Below are 24,224 nucleotides of genomic sequence, written 5' to 3'. Positions count from 1 at the left end.
TATTTGTTACTATTATTTGTTGTTGTTGTGTGTGAAGTTCCGGCAGTTCCGCGGCCGGCTCCCTAATTCTGTGTATTTCGTTTTAAGATATTTATCTATGGGCCAATAATGTAAAGATTTTCATCAGGTGTCGATATTGCCGTTGTCTGTCTATTTCCTTGGTAAAATGAGTGACGTTCGCCGCCGCATTACTGCCACAATTATGACATTCAACCAGTCGCACATTATATTAAGAAAATTGACGGATACAGTGCCCGCGTCGAGGCCGCAGCAGTAATGTTACGAGTACAACAGTAAACAGTAATGCAGCTGCAGTTGCCATCCCAACGTCATCTTAAAGGTGATAGCATCCGCTAGACGCCATTCATGACAATCACCTTTTTTCCATACAGTTTATTCTTGTATATTGTGATATCGGGATGCTCCAATGGTCCAACGGTAATTAATTAATACCAATATGAAGACTGTTTAACTATTATTTATTGTAATAAATGATGTATGTACTTCCTACTAGTGCAATGTCTATATCCTAAGAGATGGGTGGAACAGAGCAGACAGCATTTAGTTACCACATATATTATCTTGCAGATATTTCTCTCGTATCTTGAAAATAAATAATATTAGCCTATTTTGAAATCGAAACCACCACCAACCCAAACACAGTTGAAATGGTGTTTTTATGACAACGTCAGTCGAACGGCCAACTGCAGGGTGGGTATTTTATCTCTGCAGCACACTGTACATTTATAAGCCGAGATTTCTTAAGTCGTAACTTCTCGATTGCGGATTAGAACTAGTAAGGAACTTACCTAACCGATAACTTAAGTAATTACATTTCTAATTGACCGCATATTAATACGAAAATTTGAATAAAATGCAAATATTATTCATGTCATTTCTGTCTGGACTGCAAATACAATATCAAGAAATAGCAAACACTAAAGTAGCATTCACTATTGTGAACTCTCGGGCCATATCCTGAAGTGAAACTATCTACTATTATATACGTAGAACTACAGAAAAAACTGCCACTTTATTCCGACTACGAAAAAAGAAAGTATTAAACCAAACAAAGCTTCGGCAGCCAAGATTTCTAGCGGGCGTAACTTTTCAATGAAATCTGGGGGCCTATCCTGAAAGCAATAAGCTGTAATCACCCCTGAATGCGTTACAAGGCACCATTCAATTTAAACGTTAGAACTTCGAAACGAGCGCGCGAGCGTGACCGGGCTTTAAAATCGGAAGTCGATCGGAAGTTGGAGAAAAATTAGGAAAATAAAGATTTTATCAATAATTCCTATGCGTTTTATACAGATATAGTTGCTTGCGGTAGCTTCAGGTTATAAACTTTTTTGATTAAGCTTTCACAAGCTTTTATTTAACTTGCCCTGTTAGTATCTTCTTCTTAGTCGTATACTCTTGTCAGAGTAGTCGTGGTCATTGCGGTCGTTGTACGGCTTTTTTCGCTGTTTCCCGCCATGCTGCATTGACATTAAAATTTGTATATTTGACATATTATGTAATTTGCATGACAATGCAATATTGGAGCATGGAGCTGATCTGATGATGGAAACCGAAGGTGGCCATGATAACTCTGGGATACTGAGTGTATTTGGGGTTGTTAGACTTGTCTCGATGAGTTTTAGTTGCTTGTGTAAACAAAACTACAGTCAGCGATAAAGGCTTATTTTGCAAAAAACTTATTTTTCAAACATGGTTCCTTCGAACACATAGAAAAACATGTGTTCGTATGGAAACATTAAGCGTTTGGATTTCAGACTAGGGAGTGCTGCCGGTACTGGTTTTCTATACCTACAAATACAGTACCGGAACCGGGAATTCCCGGTTCTCGCCATACAAACTCTGTACCAGGAGCAATCCCTATTTCAGACCAACTCCCCAAAGAATTGGCTTGCTCTGAAAAACGGACCATTTTTTTTTATTGGCCTATACGTTTTGGATAACTTCGATGTATAGGCATATTTTATTAACATACAACATAAAATGATGGCAAAAAACTATCGTGACTGTTACATATGTATTTGTCAATAAACTACGAGTATTTATGCTATCTCAGTCGGTATGAAAGTGCAGAATGCACCCGCAAGTAGAGGTAGTGCGACATAAATCACATAAAAGACAGAATTTGTGAATAACACTTAAATCTTCATTAAAATTCTTGATGGATTTGTGATATACGTGTATTAGTGAAAAAAAAAACTGTATACTTGAAGGTGGATTTAGAAAGTTCAATTAATCCAACCAACCCTTTTTCAAAAAGAGCACGAACCTTCATTTATCTTTCTTAATAAAATCATCAAATTTTCGCCACCAATATTTGTTTTGCCCCTATTTTATGATCCCATAAACCCCAGTTCCCCTCGCTATTGCCAAGTTGCCCCGCGCTCCCCCTTTGTTTTAAACGCCCGCGGTTACCGATAACACTATTATATGTCAAGAATCAGTATTTGTATTGCAAAATCCCTGCATAAGAGCTTAATGTGTTTATCACAAATATTTGTTTCTTACAAATTCTAATATTTTAAGGGTGTTTTCTATGTATTTATCCTTTTATGTATATATATTGTCGCCTATTACCCAAAGTGCAAGTTTTGGTAAACTGCGGCAAACCATGTTTGTATAGCCCGTAACTGTTTACAACCAAGCTTTCAATATTTGTCTTTGTATTAGGTATAAATAGGGAGTGATTTATACAACTCATCGACCTCTAAGAAATAAAATTGTCAACAAAATAACGGAGAGGGACAAATGATGTTCAACGGTTTGTTAGATATGACAAACATTCATGACTAAGGCTTAGAACGCACTGCGATTAGTTTCTTGTGGTTTCAGTGTTGCAAGTGCGTACGCTTGTGAAGCATGCCGAACGTTACACCTTTTGCGGTTCTGGAACCGGAAGATATTAATCGCAGTCAGTGCGTTCTAGTTCTAAGCCTTACGCCATATTTATTTGCAGTGACAGCAACTACGTATATTTAGTAGGTATTTTTTTATAGTAGGTATTTATACCACGTCGGTGGCAAACAAACTTACGGCCCACCTGATGGTAAGCAGTCACCATAGCTCATGGACGGCTCTAACTCTTGGAGTGTATATGATTATAAATCAATTTAGTTATGTTTTGACGAAATTAATAACGTCGCATTAATCAAAGACAGACAAGTCATAACATAGACATCAGTACCCCTAGTTTAAATATTTTCGACAGCGAAACGTGACGTACGCGTTTGCGTTAAGTGTCATTTTGTATGAGATTTTTGACTTTCCAAAACGTCCCGCTTGGCGTGCTGTTCAAAAACCCATACAAAATGAGACTTAACGCAAACGCGTACGTCACGTTTCGCTATCGACTAAATTTACACTAGGGGTACAGAATAATGCAGGTTTCATTAAATTAATAGTTTTCCACCTCTTATCAAAATGTTATACTACTGATTGTTTAATTATATACATTATGATGTAAAAATAATAATTTCATAGCTTATGCAACATATTATTCCAACAGTGTATACGAAAGAAATGCGATGCCAGCTTACTTCTTTTCCTTTTTTCTTAATAATTATTTGTAAATAACCCTAAACTTTTAAATTAAAAGCAACCTAAACAACCTGATAAATCTGCCATCCAACTTAAATAATCCAGACGCAATATTCAAAATTGCTCAGTAAATATTCCCGGCATATTAAAATACTAGCGCCAAGTTACGATGCCAAGTTTGAGATACAGTGTCTAATGAAGATTTAATAATTCAAAATGTTCCCAAACTGCGGGGATGTAAGTTTACGGCGAACTTTAAAATGTTAATTGATTCGGCTATTAAGTAAGCTGTTTTAAGAATTTATACGTTTCGCTGGATATACATTTTAAAGTTTCAACCTTTAATATTTTAAGTGTAGCTTATTTTGACCGGAGATGGCACAGGTGGTGGTTGCAGTATTGTCGTTTTTGAAGAGTCTTCTGATTATATTAACAAGTATTAATTTGATCTGGATTTTTTATGGATATGATCTGACAGTGCTATAAGTGACATTTCTGGTTGAAGAAATGTAAGTAAATAAGTAAGTAAACATTTTATTGTATGAGAGAAATAAATATTGATTACATCAAATAGAAAATAATTGTGTAGTCAAAGGCGAACTTATCAAATTCATCTTCATGGAGAGATTTGTCATCCTGCTGGACACAAACCTCTTCGCGCAAACAGAAAATATTATGCTTATAATATTTTATACATAAGATCCAAACAAACTCATTGGTACGAATCAAGATTCGAACCTAAGGGCGACGTCTAATTTAAAAGTCGCAAACTTGAACCCACGCGACCGTGACATTAGTCACTGGCTTAAAAAGTGTCGAGTAATTAAAGCAAAGTCAGTTTTGGCGCCAGCCAAAATTCTGTTAATTATATTTAAGCGAGCAATATGTGGCTTTCCATTAGAGAAGGGTCCTTATGCTTCATGTCCAATAAGGATTGTTCTATAAAAAACTTCCGTTGGAATTTAAGAAAAAATGGCAAATATTAGAATTAGTTTATGTTATTATTATCATGCTGTCAAAAACGTTTAAGAACTGCGCGCCGAGAGACATGTAACGATAATTTACATCCCTAAAACCACATCAACACACAAAAAGCATACAAAGTTGCTAATAGAGCGTAAGCTAGTTTTAATACTGGCCACTAATTGAGACAGATAACGTCAACCTTTTCAATCACCACCAATTTATACCTTACGCCAATCAACAAAAGGCTCAAATTGATTTTTCAAATTTGTCCATTGTACGATAAAATCGTTCATACTCCGATCATTTATCTTAATTATCGAGGGAACAATGTAAAATCGAAATGGTCGGCTGGTGTGGGGAAAAATACCTATTGTTTGGTCTACACGGCAATGCTTTCACAGAATTGACAGCCAATTCGTCGAAATAATGGACTCTTACGATTTTCGATTGTTTAGTTCAGTCGAAAGGATAAAGGAAAAATCAGAATAAATGTTCTGTACCAATTTGTATATTATTTAATTGTAGTTATTAAACACCTCTGCTCTATTGTTTTGCTTAGTTTAAATCCATAAGTCCGTTATAATTAATTTAGCTTAAATACAAAAAAATATATGCAGCAAACTAACAACTAAAGATGTCTGTGACATATCTCGTACTGATCAGTGTCTTTTCACAACAAGCTTTTTTAGTTACATAAACAATAAATACAATTTCACGTTATCATATAAAAATACAAAGGTGTTTCGTATTACTATAACTTAAATCTAAAATAGGCCCTTGAGGCATTATACAAAATACATAAGCTGCTAATATCGTTATTTGTTCATGTAAAAGTACGCTTTCTTAAGTATTGTAGACTATGAGATACTGCTGAAGTCTAAATAAATAGATAAACACTTTTAATTTTTGAAACCAGATTTTTAGTAATTTTCTATTATGACGTTATTTGGGATTAAGGCTTAGGGGATTCAATAAATATATTAAAATAAAATAAAAACTCGTCTAGTGTATCTTCCACATCGTAAATAATATGGGTCTCTATTGTTTCCCATAAAGTTTTAAGACATAATGTATTGTTTGTCCGCATTTTCGTTAGCCATAATTTGGTTTTTTCAGGATTGCCATAAAACAAACCTAACCTATATATAGGATAACCTAAGGAAATTCCTGAAAAATTAACGGATTCAGAGTTATGACTAATGATAATATGACTATCATTACAATATGACTTTCAATAATTATGCGAAACAAAGGGATCTGAAATAATATACTTAGTTAAAAATGACATCGTAAAATATAAACAAACAGCTTACTATCTCTGCATAATATAAGAATCTCATTAACGTTTACTACTGAAAGAAACTTTTGTCAACATCTGAGGTATGACCTTGCTACAAATCGACTTTGTATTATGATCTGTGTCTGAGTTATTATGTTATGACACTACGAGAAACTGCTGGCACCAAAATAACGTTGACATTCCAATAGTTTTAATGTAACTGCCACGCATAAAACTATTATCCAATGCAGAAAAATAAATATATTTTTTGATCTAAAAGCCTACATAATTATACTCACGCATCCTACATACAGCAGGCACGCATCCTTCATGCAGGCTTACATAGGCTACGGAGACTGCTTACCATCAGGCGGGCCGTTTGCTTGTTTGCCACCGACGTAGTATAAAAAAATAATCATAAAAGCTGCAATGCAAATCGTTAAACTAAAAATATTGTAAAAATTGATATCAGGTTAAATCATGCCCAATTAAATAAAGCAGTCGAGTTTCAATGCCAACGATAAAACTTTTCTAACTATCGGTTTTGCTCTGACTTTTTGCATTTAACGAAAAAGTTAAAACCCATTTTCTGCCTGCAACTTTTAACTCGATTTAACACCAAAAAAGAACATGTACGAGCCCGTTCCGTCGATTTCCACGACAAAACAATCTATTAGTTCATACGAGAGTCGCCCGATAAATTTATCTGGAGCTTCGGCTGTCTGTTGTCGCCGAGCGATGACCCATTTTGCGTCTATTCTAAGATATCGACCGAGAGATCGCTCGGCGCGAGGTGTAGAGCGTAAAAATTCTACGCAAAGTGTGACTTTTCCGTGAAATGGACTGATTAATGCACACAATCACGCCCATTTGCTGGAACATGGGAAATATACAGATACCGGATTTCAATTTTATCTGATCCTCACATTACTATTTTTAATTTATAATTTTTTACCTTACTACTTATTTATTTTGTATTCAATTGTAGTAATATTGTAGGTAATTGTCGCTGGTTTTTTTAAAAATTTATTATGTCACTTTTTCAATACCAAGTCCAAGCATCTGTATTTTTAAAATGTTCCCTGTTTTTTTCTTGGAATTATATTTTTGTACATAATAATACATAATAATAATAATAAAGCTTATATACACCCCACTGCTGGGCACGGCCTCCTCTCATGCGCGAGAGGGCTTGGGCTATAGACCTCACGCTGTCTCAATGTGAGTTGGGGACTTCAAATACTGCTTTGAATTTCTTCGCGGATGTATGCAGGTTTCCTCACGATATTTTTCTTCAGCGAAAAGCTAGTAGTGAATATCTAATAATATTCCGCACATAAGTTCCGAAAAACTAGCGACCTCCAGATTAAAAGTCAGACATCATATCCCTAGTGGGCACCACCGCTAAATATAATAATTATGATAAAAATGCTCTAAGAAAAACATACCAAGTTTTTTAACAAAGTGGACCAAAAAGTCCAAATTCAACTTAATTTAAAAACCAATGTCATTTACCAACGAATTCTAAATTGTCTTTCAGAACTTTGTCGTGAAACTTTGGCACTAAAGGGTAAAAGTACATTTATTTTGTTTCAAAGAAACTAAAAACTTAAGTAGTTACTAAGTGTTCTCGAGTACAAATACGATTTTAATTATGTTATTATTCAAAGTTTTCTCATAATGCAAAGCAATTTAAAATTGTTTCTAGTTTTTTTGTAATGCTTAACGCATTGTAATAAAATAACATGTAAGCTCTTTCCGCCTATTTATCCGAAGCCGGCGGGCCGAAGGCTCAAGGCTTGCGAAGACCGAAGGCCGAGCTCCGCGTAGGGCCGAAGGCCCGAAGCGTCACCTGAGGGGCAGGCTAGCGGGGAAGTTGGAGCTTAAACATGAACCAATAGTAAAAGTGTCTTGACAAGCTCACGCCGGGTCTGCGGCCATGTTTTAAAATATACTTAGGTATTTGTATTTGAACTGTTCTGAAATAACTAAAAATAAATATTTATTAAAGTTTGTTCGGAAAGAGAAGAGTCGTGGAATATATTGGGCATTCCATGACTCTTTTCTTTCCGCACAAACTCTAGCATAGTTTCAATCAAGGTCGCTACACATCTAACTTCCTTACGTCAGCGTCGTATCCAATCAATGTCTTCACTGACATTTCATTTTAAGTATCTCACAAATGAAAATCCGTGCTCGCTGACTCGTAACTGCGAATTGTAGACGCTTTCGCTCAATCCGATCGAGTGCATGTAGTAGTGCCGCATTGTTTGTGGGTTCAGTGCTCTTGATTTACATAGTTTTATCTGTTGCTTCATAAAATACTCGCGTTTTTTATAGCGTTTAAAAGATTTTTGTTTATAATAAGCGTAAGTCAAAAAATGAATTTGGTCGTGTGAATCCCCTATGGTGAAAAAGGGATTTTACTTTTTTACAGCACACTGGTTTGATACCGGTTAATTTTGACTCATTTTTACGAAGACTTTATTAGGTTAGTTGACTAAATGTTACCATCAACAATACATACAGATGTTTTAGATAAATTAAAAACACCTTCTCACTCGTACAGTTGACCTCTACCCGCATTCAAAGTAGTAGTAACAGTTAGTATGGAGGTAGTTAAGTGTATCGTAGAATACCTAGTACCTACTTTCTTTCAAGGAATTTGCACGGGGGACGCATGCATAGTATAGCTTTTATCTTCAAATATAAATCCTTAAACAAAGCTATACAGTATCTTCACAAAAAGTCACTATTCACATGGCTTTGCTAGCGGGTGTCCGTAAATATTACGAGTAAATAACGTTTTAGAAGTATGAAAGGCCTTTACAGTGTCAAAAGCGAGCCACGAATAAATCTTCGCAGATGTTCCGCGCGGAGCAAAACAAAAGCGACTCGCGGTGTGAATCATTACTTTCTAATAAACATTTTATGTCTTACAATTATCTTTTACAGTGAACTTGTTTTTGTTAAAAAATACACATAAAAAAACTGGTCTATTAGGATAATTTAAGATTCGTAGTGCGAGGTTCTAAAAAAAGAGTTGCAGAAAAATGAATGTTAAACCTACATCGGTCCTGCCCGAGCTTCCTTGGTCATTGAAATTTTGTGTATAATTGGCTATATAAACATTTATCTCCAGTTCTCTTGATGTACCTTTATTTTTCAGCCATTTTCTCGACTCTCAGACCACAACCGCCGTCCACACTCGTCTTTGCAGAGAAACTCTCACCTTGCAGAATAATGCTTTCACGTCGCCACTCCACTCACGGAAACCTCTCTCAGTTTTAAAGCGGCATTTATTAAATGCTTTGACGAGGCATTACGGCTAAACGTGTTGAATTTTAAGTTATAAAGTGTGGGTTTGACGAAAAAATACAGTGTTGTGACCCAGTTTTAGTGCCAAATGTGTCAGCCTAATTTAATTGACTTAATAAACATTTAGTTGTATCACAACTTCGTTACATTTTTTTTATGAATGGCTTTTACTTCTTACAAATTTTATCAAGAAAGTTTCTGCCAATGGTAGAATCTACCTGAAGTTGTAGAATTTTGACTCGTGAGAAAAGAATGTTCGGTGTTACTTGGGGGATGGCGGGATAATTACGAACACCTAGGGGTGTTTTGGAATAAATCAAAACATAGTATTTGTTAGTTAACTGTAATACTTTTTTCTGAAAGGTAGATTATCGTACTTTAAACAGTATAAATTTATCTTTATTTAATCATTTTTTTATAACAAAAACAAAACCTCCTAGTGTTCGTGTTTACCCGACACCTGTAATCACGAATACCTAATGGGACGGTTAAGATCGTTCACAACACAATTGACCCAGACTAAGCTAAAAATGAGATTAGCCAAGTGAAGACGATTACCCGTCTGTACACTTTTTATGGATCCATTTTAAACAAACGTAAAACTGAGAATTACTTCTTTAAAGTAGAGAATTGAAGTAAAATGGAGAAGTACTTTTAATTTAAATATATATATGTTTGGCCCCGCCCTATGTAATTCGTAATTGAATCCTCAACTACTAATTATTTATGAAAATAAATGTCGTATTAGAGCTATTACTTTATAAGTTACCATGTGTCTATTTATGGGAAAATTGCAACGAAAGTAAGCAAATATTTGAATTAGTTTTAATTTGAATTCTGTGCACCCGTAATGCTCCGCTAGTCGCTTGGCAGTAGTGATGGCGTCATTTCTACGATGACGATGAGTGAGATCATGTTATTTTTCTCTTTTCATAGTGAAACGGCTGCGTTCACGATTATCCAGCGTTCATGATTACCCGGCCTTCCCTTCGCCTTGAAATCTAGGGGTTTTTACAATTAAAAAACAATATTTCTCATGCCCGACGTGCGGGCGGACCTAACCGCACCTATTGACATGCACAATTTTGAAGGATGACTGAAGCATGTCGTGCTAAATTGTGATTTCCAGAACGATAGCTGTAACTTTAACCTATTATTAGCATTAGTTATTTAAATATACTTACAGACGCCATACGTCCTATTGCTCATTACTCAGAGATGGATTGGGAACTTTATACGCCTTTGAATTCCTTGGCAGCTGTGTGCACTGTCCAGGTTTTCTCACTATGTTATCCCGAGAAGCTCTGGTAAATATCAAATGACAGTTCAACAAAATTTTAAATGTAGTTATACCGTGCTAATTACTAAGGTGGCATCAAAAAGTGTAACGCTTACATGATAATCCTTCGACATATCTGCCAAGATTTCAAACCAATAAAATTTATCATGTATACTGTGTTTATTCGAAAGTCGCCTGAAGGAGCTCGGTTTGTATCGATATTCGATCAAATACCTGGATTTGTAAATAATATGTTTCTTCATATCCAATAAATATTATGACTTTTTAACCATGCTACTGCCTACATTACATTATACCCATGTGTATGGGTGTATATAAGTATGTACCTACCTACCTATTTGAAATGAAATGTTGACATGAAACAACCAGAAGCAATGATTATACATACATTATGATACAAGTGTGCTAAGTTGGTCATCAGTCATCACACACGAGGCGATATTGTGCGCGCGAGCTGTAAGCGAGCGCGCAATAAGAAAGCCGATGTGGGTAATGACCAATGCACACGCGTTTCATACGACGTTTTTCAACACACTTGCGGGGAAAAAACAAAACTAATAAATCAGATTTTTTTGTCAAAACAGTAAAGGTACCTACAATTTTCAAAATGGTAGCTTACAGTTTTAACATCGAATAATTGCACCAAAGCGTGCTGGGCTTGTAGGCACTTATTCGCCAGTTCATTGGAATAAGCTACCAACACGTTTTCCAAGAAAGACTGGGCGTTTTTGCTGATTTTCCATTGAATAAAAGTTTCATATGCCGCCAATTATTTTTCACCCGATTTTGATGGTAAAAAGCTATCGTTCTCGGCTCTTGGCTTTTTTATTTTTATGACAAATACGGAAAATTGCTGGCGCGTTATTCTTTTTACGCACGATTCCAATGCGCGCGCAAGACAAAAACGCGCACGAATTCGACAAACACTCAAACAGCCAATAAAAAAATGTAAAAAAGCTAATATTTTCGTATTTCTTTTCGACGGATGGAGATCAAATCGATAAAATGTTATGTTTATTCATTAATGTAATTTACGAGATAATTTAATCTATAAATTATGTTTGGTGTGATTAAACCTCTTTGAACTAACATTTGAAACCTATTAGTTGATTAGAAAAAAAAATGTATTACTCGACCAAATTAAGAAGGCTCCGTTTCCATGCATATTATTTGCAATCAATTGCCTTCTTAACTCAGTCGGATAATATAATGAAAAAGCCCAAGTGTTATAATATACTGAAAAAGCACGCGTGTTTAATATCTAAGATTATGAGCCAAAAATCGGTGGAATAAAAACGTCGTTTTGAGCAAGTGTGTTGAAAACACTTTTTACAGTACATCTGGTGCTACTTTACCGCACTAGTGTGTCGAAAAACGTTGTACGATACGTGTTCGAATATGTAATATCCTATTTTTGGCACTTATATCGTAATATACTATTAATATACTTATGATTTCCTTCTCTGATGAATGTCACAAATTAACTAAAGCATTAACTTAAAGGCTTCACGAACCATTTCCAACAACTGAATCGCCAAAAAATTATACAACTAAACTAACAAACTGCTTTGGCTCATCGATCCAAAAAGAATCTTGGCCTCCGAAACGAAAGAACGCCACCTGTCCCGATCCAGCGCGGTTTCCTGCCATGAATTGGCATTTAGCCGACGCAGGTCCGCCTCCACGACATCACACCAGCAGTACCTGGGGCGCCCGATCGTTTGACGGCCGGTTGGTCGCCCCAAGTTGGTCGCCGCTTCCTTGACTGCCTGATCCTCCCCATTCTGAGTAGGTGACCGAGCCAGCGAAGTCTGTGGGATTTAGTTACGCCGATGATATTGGGCTCAGCCACCAACTCCTCGATCTCGGCATTTTCCCGGATCCTTCAGGAGCCATCGTCAGGTCTCAGGATCTTCCTGAGAACTTTTGTTTCCGCTATCAGGAGCTGACTTTCCATTTTTTTTTTAATTAAAATTAACGTTTCGCGATTTCTCCAAAAAACTTGTGCACGCTGGGACCCCATGGACCTAGAATTTCAACGCCAAATGGTACAAAATGGTACTCTCTACCGAGGCTCTTATTTTTATTACGTTTCAAAATTTCTGCGCTTTCCGCCGCCGCTGCGCCCGCTTTTACATTAGTCCGTTGAAGGTGGGACGGTGCCAGTGTGTCTATGCAGGTAGAATACCACACTAATATTCGTCCCAAGCTCCAAGGAACCAAGGGCACCCCACCAGGCCTCTTGCCATCAGTCCTATAATGCCAGTCGGCTCAAGAAGAGCAGGCACATTGATGGTGGCAAGATATCGATGTCATTATGCGACGCATGTCTTGAAAAACGACCTGCACTTTTTTGAGAAGATGGATTATCTGGCCCAGTCGGTCCACGTCCGTGCCACAAGAGCATATATGTGTCGTACATACCGAAACCCTGAGTCGCAAACCGGTCGCCAGTCTTGAGGAGGTCGGATCCAAGAAAGTACTAGTATTAGGTGAAGGAAATATAATTAACAGCCTACTCACATAATTTGACGATAATCGGTTGACAAATACGACCCTTGGAAAAGAACATCCGGACTGACAGCCGGGCAGCCATAAAAAGCATTTTTACCCAATCTGAAAGAAAGATCTCGTCTTCACTCGGTCACCAAATGTAAACTAAAGTTTCCAACATTACAATTATACTTACATGCAATATTTAAACCAACCGAAATCTAAAACATAACCATGACTACGAGTAGGTACATTATCCTCCCACACTAAGTAAAAAGATAAGACAAAAACGTAACCCTAAATTGATATTTCCTCAAGCGCTTCAAGCCATTCGCTGGGATACGTTTTACAACCAAAGTCACTTTCAATTTCCAGCAAACAGCGCTTTATGGCTGTGCTTAGCCGTGACTAGCATAACGCTCATACACTGAAGGGATTGACGCAACCTTGGTATATTCTGTTGAGTAAATAAAATGCTGCCGCTACCTTATACCTCTTTGTTACATATGAAATATGGTTAAGAACTGTACCTATATCACACAAAAAGATTATTTTTAAATAACATTTTTGTTTTAGGATTAGTTGAGCATATAAGTCTAAGGTTTTTATACGCAAATCATATTTCGAATCGAGGGAAGATTAGCTTTTTGAATGTAACGAAATAACGGTACTTTTTCTATGAAATTCCATTTTGGAAGTAAACGTTTTCCACTAACTAATTCTTGACAAATCACTTTGATTTTGATGTCGATCGCTTCAGCGTAATATATTCTAGGTTAATAGGTTTCGCATCAAAAAATGTTTTGCTAATTTGAAAAAAAAAAAACATGGAGAATGGAACATATTTAGAAGTGCAAAAACGTTTTCTTTTTTTATGTGTACATTTTTGATTGATTGACAGACTCGTAAAATAACATAGCTGAACTTCCAGATTGCAACATGCGGAGCCATGAGCGCAGCTCAGCATATTATATTTTTAGGGTTCCGTACCAAAAAGGTAAAAAAGGAACCCTAAAAGACTGTCCGTCCGTCCGTCTGTCTGTCTGTCACATCGCTAAATATCTCGATAACCACATAATGTGTCGATTTGAGATTTGGCATATGTATAAACAACGCTAACCCGGACACATTGAAAGTATTTTTTTTATTAACTATGGAAAATGCCCAATATGTGTATCTCGATAAGGATTGTCGTGGAGGAAAATGCATATTTTATGCGGTAGTTTTAATAGAACCTTATGTATATTTTACTCTATACTCCTAATAAATAAAATAAAATATAAAGGGGAGCAAAATTTCAAAGTCTAGAGACTAGGTCTAGTGCGGTATTATTTGAAAGAGCTCAAATTGTACATTCCAAAACATTTTGTTATGACCAGACTTTGTAACTTTTCATTTAATAAAAAAAAAAAAAACATGTCCGAATTCAGCTTGCAATTTAACCAACTTTACGTGTGTTTATTACACTTGATATTTCTATAAGATTACATTAAAGACACTCTTTTTCAAATCAAAGAACAATTTTGGAAATCGGTTCACATGATAAAGAATTAAACTCTAAAACCATTGCATCGCGCAAATTAGGTAGACAATTTGCCGATAGATGGCGTTGTACACAGTTATACTTAGTATAGGTACTTCTGATCAAAAGTCTTTCGCCTTTATAGTTGTTACACGAGATCATTGAAAGTTTGTACGGAACCCTCGGTGCGCGATTAAAACGAACTCTCACTTGACCGCTTTTTTTAACTATTTGCATTGGGCTCTGGCTTTCAAAAATGTTATCAATGCCTAGTCGTACCTTCAAAGATTTCAAGTGGATACTAATTGATCCTTCAAATATCGGATATCCGATTCAGCCACCCACAGAAAACAACAATATTATACAGGAGTGTTCAAGTATTTTTTTTTTCCAATACTAAAGCGCTATGATTGTACAATGTCATATTATACTCGTATGTGAATGAGCGCGGCACGCTGATATTGAATTAAATCGGTATTATAACATTAATTAAACATATTTGAATAGAACAAGCCTCATAAAAATATTTAATCGTTGCCTGTTTATCATCATAATCATCATGATTTATTTCATGCAAAAAACCATGGTTATGAAGGGTGTTACTTAAAAATTTTGGTACATGGTCACCCTGCAAGGGCGTAGCATTGTCTTAAAAGCTAGTTTAAAGCTAAAGTACATTTATACAACAAAAAAAATATTTAAATCTATAGTTGCAGTGGAAATATCTATTGTAAAATTTGACAAACGGGGCTCTTTACTAAAATCAATACATCGTCAGCGTTAAGATACATATTATAATAAGCTACTTATACGAGTACGTATATCAATTGATTGTCCCATGTTCATTGTTCAGTATGACAATAATTATTAAGTAGTACAATCCTGTGAAATATAATGTAATCATCCGAAAACATTTTACTTTGGTGGATAGTTGGTAGTAAACAGCTGTTTTCAAATCAATAATACTGTTTTAAGTTTTAGGTATTGTTTCAATTTACATTTAATTTAACGTTTCAATATATTCATTATATTCTATCGAGTTTATTCGACGCCCCTGTGCTGCTCACATATTCGAAACGGTTTGCCGCTTTCAAGGCGCTAGTATAGGAATATTTTCAGATTTATCACTATACAAGAAAATACCAACCTCAAACTTGGCGATAAAATGAAGAAACATTAAAGTTTATTTAAGTATTATTGTGACTTGAATTAATTTTATTTGTGTCTTGTTTTAGAAAGTGATGTATCCGTTTTAGTATTTAATTTGAGCGTTGTTAACTTTTGTCATTTTTATGTAGAGATGGTGAAGCGTTGGTGGCCTAGCGGTAAGAGCATGCTACTTTCAATACAGAGGTCGCGGGTTCAAACCCCGTCTCGTACCAATGAGTTTTTCGGAACTTATGTACGAAATATTATTTACCTCTCGCTCTTCGGTGAAGGAAAACATCGCGAGGAAACCGGACTAATCCCAATAAGGCCTAGTTTACCATCTGGGTTGGAAGGTCAGATGGCAGTCAAGATGGCGAGTGAATTTATATCAATTCCAAAGAATACATTTTTATGTTTTCCAAATTAATTTGGTTCGTAAAAATACTATTTAGGTGACATTTTCCAATTTTTTTTTTGGTCGAAGTATTGAAGTGGTGTGTTGGTGGTGGGCTCGCTGCTATTTAGCAACAGTTATCGCACTTTTTCTAACACCTAAGCGAATATGGTCAAAGATAATTTGAAATAGAGGTGGATTGTCAAAGTAAACTTTGTAGCTACAGTAAATTTACTGCCATCTTTCGACACATGATAAAAACTTTTAGAAAGTCATTAGACTGTTGTGTTAAATTTGTTAAATATCAAAAAGTGGCGCCATCTACTAGAGCATAGACCAAAGGTATAGCCCCATCGCTCGAAAATATGGCTAACTAATGTTACACTGTTTATATCAACCCGGTGAAGCCGGGGAGCACTTAGCTAGAACCAAAGGAATATTCTATATATTACAGTATTAAATCATCAATGCTAAATATACATTTTTAGAACCTAGAATAAGCAAACATTTTATCGCCATAAAATCATTCTTTCACATAACTGACGTCTCTGAAAGTGCAATTCCGGAGCGATTTAAAATTCCATCGGAGCGTTAGAGAAGTGGAAATATGATAATAACGTTACTGTAAATCAGCACGAGATAAGCTAATGGATGTTCGGAGTTCTAATGTGCTACGGAATGGATGGAATTTAAAAGGTAGTTTGTTATACCTTATCTATGAGATGCTAATTTCTTTACTTAAATAATAAAACACTATATTTCTAGTAAAAAAGATAAAGTTAACATGGGTAGACTCAAGGAAGGAACAGCAACTGAAAAAAAAATTGCCGGGTACAATGGCTCACTCAACCTAATTCCAACACGAGAGAGGCTATTTCTTTCCCTGCTAATACAACAGAAACATTCAGTAATCGAACAAATTCAAATGGAAGAGCAATGGTTATTCTAACACGTATGTATACAGTGTATAGCGATATTTGGGCGACTGAGTACTGTTTACTGAGTACTGTTTGCGTTAAGTCACTGTTCCCGCCTTAACCCTAAGTGTGGCTGCGGGAGTAATGTAACTGGCCTTCATACCATACCTGATTTCACATTGATAAGTGTGTAGTGGGAGTTCATACATTTAACCACTGAACGCAAGTATCAAATGTACCTATAGATTCGCATTAAACAGTAATCAATATGATAGCAATGTGAAGGCCAGCTACAATTAGTAACCAGCCACACTTGCCAGTATTGTGGTAAAAGGACTTCAGAAAAAGAGAACTAATTTATTTGGCCGGAATGCCTAAGTCGATGAAGATTGAGTGACCTAAAACCGCACAACACGTAGCACAAAGCAATATCGCGTGGTTGCAATAAGTACGGAAAATCGCGGGGGCAGCGTAGTAACACTACCTACTAGCAAGAATTCTAAATTTTGACTTAAAAAACATTCCATGATACAAAGGGCAGCTCACAATTACCCCGTAGTTACAAATCATCTTTTCCTCCCTCGTAACACGATGCATGCTGGTTCTTAGAATTATCATGCGTGGCGAGTTTATCAAAGAAGTAAATTGAACGTGACACTAAATTCATTTCCGCTATGTCAGGTCTCCATAATGGAGCGCAAATTTCGCTGCACTCCCTGCCGCTAGGGTTGGGTCGTTCCGGGTTTTCCGTGAAATGAAACGTATCCGGTTTTTTTATCGAGATACTTTGTCCGAAAATTTTAAGATGTTAATTTTATGCCACAATCAAATGATAGTGGTTTTTAAAATGAAGCGAATACTAGAAACACACAACAGCTCCGTCTTTAGAGTTGCGTTGTAATTAAATGATTGTAACTGAAAAGTGAATGAAAATTGAAAGGAATGTAACGGAGAAATCTTAGAAACAGTTATATTTTGTAAGTTGAGCTGCAATATTTCGCGCTATCTTCGCGTTCGTTACATTATAAGAAACATTTTATAAACGGTTACAGAAAAATAACGCGGCTCTACCTGCCACGGGCATAAAAAGGCAAAGCGTATACCTACCTTCATTTCCAATCACATTCGAATAGGATTTTAAATCGACAGACAAAGGGGACGTTTCGGGCTTTTTGAGCGAGTTCTTTTGAAACTGGCAAAAGGATTTAATGTCTCCGCACTCAGGAGGATTTTGTCAGTGCTTTGTAAATGTTAGCTAGCTGTTAAAGCAACTAATACGACACTCGTTCGTAGGTTATTTTACAAATTATTTACAAAATTGAGGATTAACCACATTTTGTTGAATAACAAGCAAATATTACACGATTTAAGCATAGGTACTTTTCAGTTCTAAATGAACTGTTCACAAAAGAAGTGAGCTGCGAAATTGCGTGGAGAAATTATGAATGAATTCATTGATAAAGTCGCCATAAACTTTTACGGCTGGTGGTACAAGTTAGGTTACTGCGGAAACACTGCCTTGAGTTACGGCGTTGTCGCTTCTAAAAATAAACGAAACAATATATATATATATATACTATAAGGAGGTACCTGCGTGCAATGTAAAACTGAGAAGAAACAAAAAGAAAGCAATTGTAGGCTCCATTCCGACCCCAGCTAATATGGCTCCACGGGCAAGATACGCGAATAAGTCATGTTCAATGTGCTGGCAGTAAATTACGCCGCAGCAAATGTCAGCTCACTGCCAAATTGCGCAGCCAGGCAGAGCCCGAAGTGCAACTAACCTGCAGGCATCTATTGCAATTCCAATCTTACCACGCTGGAATTGAGTCGAAAATGCCTTTGTTTTGTCGTAGTGGAAATTACACAATTTCGGAACCACTAATATCCTTATGAGCAACTTTCAATCTAATTTCAATGTCTATTTCAGTAAAATGGTGTTGTTTTGCTAACTCTAAATTAAGGAATTTTTGAATATTTTTCTAAACTATTCATTTCAAAATATAGTCAGCTAAACTGATATTAAGAAGTACATATACTCAAACATGAGGCTGTAAAATGCTCCCTTCCGAGGTTTTCCCGAGGGTCTACAGTATTTTTTTCTTCAACAAGGAGTGTACCGATTTTTAAATGCCCGTTAACGTGCATATAACACCTCTGAAGTGGACCATAGGCTACGGTGACTCACCATCAGGTGGGCCGTAAGTTTGTATGCCACCTTCGTGGTATAAAAAAAAAACATATTTTATATCTCAACCAATGAATAAGGAAAAAAATATACCTACCTATTCTTTGGAGTATCTTTGCTCCTACCTAGTTTACTTAGGGACTTTAAAGTTACCCTTGTAAATAAATAGGCGCACATCAAAAAAGAGAATAGATCCTACGTGTTGCCAACGAATCAATTCTAAATTTATATTCATTTTGGTTTACCTGAGTATAAAAATTGGAGCAAATTACCCACAGGGGAGCAAAGTAGGAAAATTTTACGGTGCTATATTAGTAGGTTTTTTCCGCTGAATGGATTGTTGTTGAATATAAACTCATTTTCGTACAATTTTTAATCATCATAAAAATAAACATTACGCCCATCTATGACCTTTTTCATTACGAACGTACTATCCTTTATTCGAAATACTGTGATTAAACATATACCTTTGCGTGGTTGGGAGTGGATCGTCAAATTAAAAATCCAACTTCACTATCAGTGTTGGAATCAAGTCATTTAAATGTGCGTTTTAGACCTACGTTTGGAACTTGTTCCTATCGAGCAAAAGTTGTTTAAGGGTCATTCTACTTTTTACTGCAGGTTTTTACGGTTTCAAAGAATCTTGAAATTTTTATATTCGTAATGCGTTTTAACTTACACTAGCTACTTAAAAATTATAAGCACAGAATAGGCTTCAATATTTGACCCTTGGCTTTTTTTATTTTTAGTATTTATAGTCTGGAGTATGCAAATATACAACTTTGTTACCGTTCTCGCTCTTTTACTTTTATTTTTTATTATTTAGGGATCCATAATACTTATAATAGTGAAAAAAAGCAAATCATACTTTACTCTGCTTGCTGAACACAACTTAAATAAAAATTGTAATTAGATCGAGGTCTACAGCTCACAAAGCAACTATTTTTTTCGATTTTCTTTCTTTTTCGCGAATAACGAAAAGGTACAGTCAGCGTCAAATACTTTGTAGCAGTCAAAGTGGCCAAATAGTTCGGTACACCATACTAAATATATGGTGTACCGAACTATTTGGCTACTTTGGTTGCTACAAAGTATTTGACGCTGACTGTACAAACGGCGAACTTAATACTATACATCATTCTCTACCAGTCAAGAGTAGCTGCAGTGAGATGCGTAATTAAATAATGCAATTATGAGTCATTTATAACGGAAGCTTATCGCACCCTTGGCCACCATTGTTATCGGCGCAATATTACATTCATAAGAATTGGCAGATATCATGTCAATGACATTGAGGCGTATTTACGTCGTAAAATATACTTATCAATTTATTATAAATATCTGTTAGACGCATTCACACTCACGTTTGTATGCGGGCGACACCGATATTTTAATCGAGTTGATATCATATTTTAGGATTCTGAATATTATTGGCCCAAGTCCACGGTTGCGCTGTATTAGTCATAAATGAAGTAATAAATGAAGATTTCATCGTCGAAACGGACTGTTAGGTATTATTCGTTAAAAACATGATGATATTATTTCTTGACATTACAAGGAAGAATAGCTTTTTGAATCTAATGAAATAAGGGTACTTTTTCTATGAAATTCCATTTCGACAGAAAACATTTTCCACTAACTAAATCTTGACAAATCAGCGTAATTTATTCTATAGGTTTATAGATTTCGCTTTTTTTTATATATTTTTTTGCTAATTTTTAATAAAAGGAAAACCTATAAACTTAGTTTTTCATTGTTACAGTAATATACAAAAAAAAATCATGGAGAATGGAACATATATAGAAGTGGAAAAACGTTTTTTCTTTTTGTATGGACGATCATGTTCTATCCTCTTAATATATTTGTTTCCAGAACTCAAATTATATAGTAAAATTACTGCTAGAAAATATAAATTGATAATAAAACTTGAAGATTAAGGGCTAAAAATACGTGAGTGTAATCCGTAGAATTATTGTAATTAATGGCCAGTTGCACAAATAACAATTAGCAAATTGATCAACGTCCCTCAGCAGTGAACTATAAAAATTGCCAAACAATAAAATTAAGCTAAAGCTGTTTACGCATTGATTAGTGTATACTGTGAGTTAATACATTTGTTATTGGCGGTAATAGGCACATGTATTAACACGCACCAAACACTAGTCAATGTGTAAATAAAAACCTAACACTTTAACTTTAACATGTGGCATTTTTCTAATCGACCGAGTGTTAAATAAAAGTGATTTTAAAACATATAAGTAAGTAGGCGATTAAATAAAACCTCAACATCAAACACATTGATTGTGGAATACCCCACAAAAAAAAAACAGTACAAAGACGAGAACGCAGAACAGTAACCCATTTTATCTCATAATAAAAGTGCTATACAGAATCGACGATGAAAGAATAATGAAAATAACAATATGAAGGAGGTATAATAATAAAATAAAATGTGGGTTGCGTCTACGGCGTAGCGATGAGGTTAACAAGTGCTACGCGGGAGCTACGAGATTCGGTTCAATGATTCTACATAACTAATTTTACAGGTGTAACCAAGAAATGCAAATATTTAGGTATTTTATGAATCAATTTCCCTTTTGTTTTTTTTTTTTAGAATTAGAACGTACCTAGCTTTTGGGGTAAAATAAAGTGTGAATGTTCTTCAAAGATTGGTAACGCGCATGTCGCACCCCATTAATATGTATTTTAATAGTTACAGTTATCCGTGGGCTCATCACCGTGCGCTAATTTGCCACTGACGTTTTATAGAAAAGAGAGAGAAAAAACACTGGACGTCTTTACAAATAAGTGGGTCGAAGATAAAAATCTACGAGCGGCAAAATATTCCAACACATTTATTGTTATGTAGATAGATAAATACAAGACAAAATGAGAGATACAGAAAATGAAGAAATAAAAAATATATAATCCTGAGAGTTTCTTTGCTTAAAAAAGGTAAGTGAATAATAAAAAAGTATTACAGCTCTTTGGAGTTCGGGAAGGATATTTATTCTACAGGTTAACTAAGAGATGAAGACATTAAATGTTTATTACAGAACTTTCGGCTTGTTACCATGATAAAGAAGCTCAAGAAAGAAACCAGCAAATACAGAAATACAGTAAAGTACCTTTACAGTACATATGGTGCTACTTTACCGCACTAGTGCGAAAATTAGCATATTACGTTACTGTGTCGAACATTTAAAGAGCCATATGTACTGTAAAACGTTGTACGATACATGTGCGAAAAGGTAATTCGCAACTCGTGTCGATTTAAAACACTCCCTTCGGTCGTGTTTTAATTTATCGTCACTTGTTTCGAATTTCCTATTTTTCGCACTTGTATCGTAATGTACTAATATGTAATTGAGTAAGTAATATAAAAGGATTTAAAATGTATAACAAATTTATTCTCGTACTACGTGCAAAAAAATAACGATACTTACCCTATCATTCATTTACTAGAGTAACTTCCAAATGAATGAATGTAAGCACACATTTCTCATGAAATATTTATAATTTGTTTGTATTATTATGTTTACTTCAACTTTATTGCTATACTCGTAATGGCGAGAACGACAACAGTACTGCCTTTGGCCTACGATTGTTTGTTTACTTCTTGATACAACGAGAATAATAAGCTTACTACCGTACGGATATCCAAGTATTTTATACGCTCTGCTGATCCAGTACACATTTGTAGTAAAAATATAATTATAAAAAAAAAAAACATTGTCACATGTTACATACCTCCGATGCGCGCTAAAATTATCAACGCAAACCGAACGCAATTAGCAGGATTAAATAACCAAAGAGCAAATTAAATTAACATAACAGCAAACGTAACGCACAAAATCGTCTGCCTTATCTACCTGAAATTGCCACTGAAAATACTCACCGGGCATCGCTACATGTTCTTTGAAATCCTAGCGCACAAAGTTTAATTAGAAACCACAGGAACACCTCTGAGGAGTCGTTAAGAGCGTTTCATCAATTTTTCATTAAGGTCCTTAAAAACGCGGATGAAACGTGTCGAGACGGGTAACAGCACAGCGAGCCACGTCCGTCCCGTGCGAGCCGGCGGCTGAAACTGGGCGCTTGTCGTGTTCCATATCCCGATTGGGAGAGCGGGACGATTTGCGGGAAAGGGACGGCACAGGTGCGCAGGAAAGAATTAGATGTTTATGTGGCTACGTGTAATGGGATAACAGGAGCGTGTGCTTTTTTTCCTAGTTTCGAGAGGCGCTTGGACGTGCTCACTGGCTATGAAGTCCTGGTATATTAGAGGAGTAAATTTGAAAATGTACACGTATTTACCATTCTATCTAGTTATTATAATTATATTTTCCGGTTGTGTATTTATGTTTCATAAGCACACAGTAAATAGAAAGTAATTCATGAGTATTATTTGTTTCCTTACGAGTAATTAATGAATTTTTAGGTTATTGAGATTGAAACGTCTTAAAGACATATTTGGTTATGATTACTTATTTGAAAGAATATAATTATGGATGTAGTTTGAACGCTAGCAGACACCTTTATCTTCACTTGTTCGTGTAATGACAACAATAATTGCTGAGATATGTACACTTCCACTTTAATTGTCACAAAGCATGTAAGTTGTGGTTGAATAAAGATTTTATCTATATATCTATCTATCTATCTATCACTTGCAGTTTTCACAAAAACGGTTGAAAACAAACTCTGTTTTTAAATAGATTTTTTTTATGTAGCGTGTACAGTTTTTTTAATCGCTAATTTTCTTAAGTAAAATAGCAATAATTTCTAGTTCCACACATATATTTTGTGTACTTTAAAAGTTCAATTTTTCCATATGGACCCATTTGTATTCTCATACTGTATACTCTTACCTATATGCGGCGATAAAATTTACATATAATAAACATACTTAAGAGCAATGAAAACAGGTCATATGAAGAAAATTTTGCACACAAAGTGATCCGTTTTCAACGGGGCTGAGTGCATAATAAAGCTCATTCTTTATGCCCATTCCGATCACGTATGTCCCAAAATTTACACTTTTAATATAAAATTTAAAACTGTTTTACGACAACTACGGCCGAGTATAATTCGTTTCATCGAAATTCAATTTGAAACTCTCCTTCTGGATAAGGCAACG

The 24,224-nt window shown here is 35.5% G+C and overlaps 1 protein-coding gene across 1 annotated transcript in view; it reads right to left on the bottom strand.

Annotated features, from left to right (window-relative positions):
- LOC133522996 (spondin-2) overlaps positions 1-23,182 on the bottom strand; it is a 61,322-nt gene extending 38,140 nt beyond the window's left edge. Inside the window, exon 1 of the mRNA XM_061858490.1 lies at positions 22,983-23,182. The gene's annotated coding sequence lies outside the window, so the exon portion shown is untranslated. The remainder of the gene's footprint in view (positions 1-22,982) is intronic.
- Positions 23,183-24,224: the final 1,042 nt, after the last annotated feature.

Source organism: Cydia pomonella, chromosome 11 (assembly GCF_033807575.1).
Source record: "Cydia pomonella isolate Wapato2018A chromosome 11, ilCydPomo1, whole genome shotgun sequence".
Classification (NCBI taxonomy): Eukaryota; Metazoa; Arthropoda; class Insecta; order Lepidoptera; family Tortricidae; genus Cydia; species Cydia pomonella.
This window is presented reverse-complemented; position numbering and strand designations above follow the sequence as displayed.